At 50.8% G+C, this 5,200-nt stretch overlaps 1 non-coding gene across 1 annotated transcript; it reads left to right on the plus strand.

Annotated features, from left to right (window-relative positions):
* Positions 1–3,580: 3,580 nt before the first annotated feature.
* Positions 3,581–3,653, plus strand: TRNAS-CGA (transfer RNA serine (anticodon CGA)). The gene has a single exon. It is a non-coding gene; the product is annotated as a tRNA-Ser (tRNA).
* The last annotated feature ends 1,547 nt before the right edge of the window (positions 3,654–5,200 follow it).

A 5,200-nucleotide genomic window follows, 5' to 3' on the forward strand; every position in this document is an offset into this window, starting at 1 on the left:
CACACACACACACACACACACACACACATATATATATATATATATATATACAGACATTTGATATATGCGCGATATATCTGACATTCTGCAGTAGTATTCGTAGAAAAGGGACCGTTCTTGGGCCCATGACAGCTGTTTGAAACAATACAATACAAATTTTTCTCGTGCTCTCCCACCATCACCCCTCACGTATGTGTTTACCTGCCTCTCCCCCGCGCTCATTACTTGCCTTGGCCCCAGAACGGGCAACAAAAAGCACGCCTGCTAGGTATGTGTGCGTGTCATGACGGCACACTCCACCTTTTTTGTGCCCGGCGAGGTGGTCCAGCGGCTGTGCCCCTGCATCGCAGGCTGCATACCCCGCAGCTGCGGCCGCATTCCGATGCAGGCGCAATGCATAAGCGTGGCATGTACCATTAGGCGTGCACTTAAGAATTCCACGTATAGCCAGAACTGATTCGGTGCCGTCCACATTATACGGGGTACGGGGTCTCTCACAGCCCGTATTTTGCTTTCAGGCTTTACTAAACGCAGGTGCATGGCCTCACCGACCTTCAACAGAGAAGGGTACGCGTGCCTTAATGACTGACAAAATCAGCGGACCCAAGGAGACGCTTGCAGATGCCACGGAGTGTTCTACGTACCACTGTGCACGTGGCCTCTTTCCTTTTGGCTCATTTCTAAGTTCCTCACCCCCGTCCTACCGACCATGGTCGGTAGGGTAGGCGTCCGATATTCCATATGGCTGATCTTGCATTTCCTTGTTCTCTCTCTCCCTTTATTAAACCCAGTCAACCAAATAATCCGAAAGTTACTCATTCATCTTTTATTAGTTCGCTCCCGTATTAGATCTGAAGGTAGCACACGTAGGGGATGTGTATTGGTTCGTTATTGTCGGATGCGGCACATAGAGAAAGGACGGACCTGTCAGGAATGGAAGTTTGTCCGACAAAGAGTGGAACACCGCGATCGGGCCCTGAGAGAATATGAAAAAAGAAAGATATTCAAGAGAAAACTCGAGTAGTAATTGAATTCGACGTTTTAAACTTACGAGCAGCACACAGGCTCGTATGGCGCATGGTAAATAAGAGCGGAGAGTATGACGCATCAAGCTGTTTACGTGCCGTCGATCATTGATTTACAAACGCGCTGATTGCTTACATAACGCGGCGCTTCTACAGTGGGGCACACCTTATATAGTGTTCGGTTCAGTGGATTCTCAACGAGCACTGTATGCCGCCCGTGTGTGGTCAGAAAAACGCAGGACAAACGACGACCTCGCCAGCGCAGCGGTTGCGTCACGCGATGAGGAGATCCAGCGTTGGTGCACGGTATATTCGAAGCTGGAGTCGGCGTCGCAACCTCACCGCGACGCCGACAAAACGTCGTTGCCCACGCTCACGCAACAGCCTCTCTCGCAGTTTATTTCTCTCCCGCGGCTGGCAGTAACCGCGCGCAGCCAGCACAGACCCGCACGCACGCATTTACGTCCATCAGGCGTTGTAACATAACTACGGAATCGTTTCCTTCCAGCCACAAACAATGACCGAAGCGATACAGGTGGGTGGCCACGTGCAGAAAACAATTTCCCGCTGCGCTCTCTCGCGCTTTCCCTCACTGCGTGTCCTTCGAGGCGTGGGCTCGCTTCACGTATGCGCAATGCGCACCAGCATATGCACACACACACACACCCGCGGTGCCTAGTTTGTACAAACGAGCGCGCTCGTACAAATGCGCTCGTTCAAATATAGCGAGGCTCGTTTTGCGCCGTGGGCGCCCTTAGCGTAGCGAGCGCTTACGAGCGTTCGTTCCTGCCGCAGTGTGCACCCGATGCGGTGATGGATGCGTGGCGCGGCGACGAGAGCGCGAGACCTTGACCGCACCACAGCGGCGCCCGCGCAGACCGGGCGACGCCGCGCGCTGCACCGGACTCGCCATTCGGACGCGCTGGAAACCAAGTGACTCTCATGAATGGAAAAAAAAAAAAAGACGAAGAAACACGAGGGAATTGAGCTGTTCTCATAGCGGCGCAGCTGCGTGAGGAACACTTTGGCGGCGTTGGCGGTTATGCGATGCGGGGTGGGCGTAACGCTGGTATCGTCGCGCGATTTACTTTCGTTAGAACGCTTTGGTGTAGCGTTGGCGGTCTATACAAAGAGTAAAACAAGAAGAGAAATCCGAGGACACTTGCGCACTTCTTACGACTTAAAAATGCGAAATCATTAATGTCCAAGTGAACGCCGCAGAGCGGTCCTTCGAGTTTTGAATTCCTCGCGGGCAAGCGAGAGCGTTGAGAGGCTTGGACAAGGCCTCGTAGATAGCACAAGGCCGCTGCACTCCGATGCGCGATGTCGTGATACCTTGCCCCACTGCCATACAATCTAATGTTGACGCTCCCGAGTAAGCGGTGGCGATATTGAACGTCGTCGCTTTCGTCACGACAGGCAATGGGAATTTCGGTCCAAGTATATCATGCTGTCATAAAGCACAGTGCGTATGCCTCCTATCTAGGAGGCATTCGTTTAACCCAGACGTTAAGACACTAGGCCTGTGAGCGTGAGGTCGTAGGTTCGAAACTCACTGCCGCCAAACTTACTTCTTTCGAACTGACTTCGTTTTTCATGAAATTTCTTTATAGCGATTACCAAGGTGAAGTTAGAACGCACGCGACAGCTTGCGCGGACAAGAAATGCGCGGATAACACGGGCTTGCGAGAGCGAGGGTGACCCGGTATGCATCGCGGCGATGCCTCTCCCCTCAGGCAACACCTGGCCCGCCAGCAGTTGCACCCTTCCATCCGCTCTGTTTCATCGAGACGTGCACGTGACGTGGCGTTGCAGCCAATGGGAGCTTAGGGGCCGTTTCGCTGCTACAGACCCAGGCCATTTTCACTCAATGGGCCATTTGATGTTTTGGCATCAATTAAGCTTACTGTATATCAATACTTCAGGGGTATCATGTACGAAAGCCGAAAATATAACATGCCTACAGAACGTCATAACTCACTAGTAACGAGAAGAAAGGGGGTTAACCGAGGGGCCCGATTTTTATTAGTCATATCATAAGAAGCCAACAAACACTGACACCAAGGACAACACAAGGGAAATTACTTGTGCTTAATAAATGAAATAAAGAAACGATAAATTAATGGAAATTAAAGTGGATGAAAAAACTTGCCGCAGGTGGGAACCGAACCCACAACCTTCGCATTTCGCGAAATGCGAAGGTTGTGGGTAATTTCCCTTATGTATTAAGTAATTTCCCTTATGTTGTCCTTGGTGTCAGTGTTTGTTGGCTTCATATGAAATGACTAATAAAAATCGGGCCCCTCGGTTAACCCCCTTTCTTCTCGTTACTACATAACGAGGGTCTCGAATCCGGTAACATTGATGCCTTCAGGTAGCATATGTGGGTTTATTGACCAGTTGCCTTCACCCTAAAAGATCACGTTCTCGTGACGCCTGCGGCAAAAAAGACGTTCCACGTCCGCCTCCAAGGTCTGTGAGTGGTGGCACTGGCTGACACTCCCAGGGTTCTACTAGGACACATAAATACCCAAGAAAGTGGATGGGAAAACGGCGCCGCGGTAGCTCAATTGGTAGAGCATCGCACGCGAAATGCGAAGGTTGTGGGTTCGGTTCCCACCTGCGGCAAGTTGTTTTTTCATCCACTTTAATTTCCATTAATTTATCGTTTCTTTATTTCATTTATTAAGCACAAGTAATTTCCCTTATGTTGTCCTTGGTGTCAGTGTTTGTTGGCTTCTTATGATATAACTCACTAGTGTAGCACGAGACAGGTGAACGAGAGGATGTTGAACGAGAACAAGATATGAACTCGCAGCTCTTCTGAGACATCCCGCGCACGATGCCACACCCGCCCGCTCACCCTCTCCACATCACGCCCCTGAAATGAACCTGCTTAGCGAGCTTTGAGTGCACGTAAAGAACCCGAAGTCGTCAAAATTATTCCGTAGCCGGCGAACACGCTGCGTCTTGACTGCGTAGTTTGGGGACACTAGACTGCACAATTAAATAGCCGCTGTGCCTCGGCGCTCTAAAACTTACCTCTGTAACGTCACGGAGAAGTTAACGTAGATGGCTGGCTTATCTACACAAATGATTTTCAAGTTGTACAGCAGTGCATGTGACAACACATTCTTACGGGTTGTCTCCGACTTTGTTTGCAGCTACGTAGGGATGCAGATAACGCGGGAGACGCACGGCCTAAGCGACGTTCGATGCTACCTCCAATACGACATGTGACGGCTCTCAAAGATCGTCGCTTGGACTGTCCAAACCTGTTGGAATATGTCGAAACCTGTCGTAAACTTGTTGTAGACCGGCTCTTGGATATGCGACAAATCGTTACGTCGGATCAGACATCAGATTGTACTTTTATGCACCCATTGCTTGATGCCTGGCTACGGTGTATCTGGTTTTTAACCGCCATTTTTTTTTTTTACATTCCTCTATCCCCCCCTTTCGCTGTGAGGTGAACGTTCTTTCGAATCCGAGTTCTCCTCTTAGATGTGTCACTGAGATGTCAACAGGCGGCCGTCTGCACTGTGGCTTCACAGCGCCAACGGTTTAAATACTGGCGTTGGCTTTTATCTAGCGACTCCAATTAATATACTTGATGCCACTCTTTGATCGCTGACGCAAGAACTGCACCAGGTGCCGTTGTGTGTCAGTAAGACTAAACTTACTCTATAGGCTCCCTTTAGCCTGTACAGTAACTCAATTGAACACACACGCACACACTAGGTCAATAGGAGTGGCCTGCATTCCTGTCTCATCGGTAGCAGCTGCGAGCATTTTGGTAAACACCCGTGGCTCTCTGGGCAGAAAATGAGTCTTAATGGGATGCTCGAACAAATGGCCCACATTCAGCGGCGCCCAGCAACTATACGGACGGAGCGGCTGATGCGCCCTTCTTCGTGTCCGCATCGTCGAACGCGCGCCGCCGCCCATCTCTGTTAGCCGCGTGCACATCAGGACCGTGCGAAATGGATGACACCCATTGAGACGCCTCGGTTGATCGATGCCGTCTCTTGGGATCAAGTCGAAACGCCGCCGAGTTCTCTGTTCGCTGTCCCTCGTCCCCTTCCTTGCTGCTCCGTCGCGCATCGATCTTGGCTCACTGGCGGAAGAAAAGCGCTCTGCCGAATGAGATGGGCCAGGTCGGCTCCTATGCGTGT

Source organism: Dermacentor variabilis, chromosome 3 (genome assembly GCF_050947875.1).
Source record: "Dermacentor variabilis isolate Ectoservices chromosome 3, ASM5094787v1, whole genome shotgun sequence".
Taxonomy (NCBI): Eukaryota; Metazoa; Arthropoda; class Arachnida; order Ixodida; family Ixodidae; genus Dermacentor; species Dermacentor variabilis.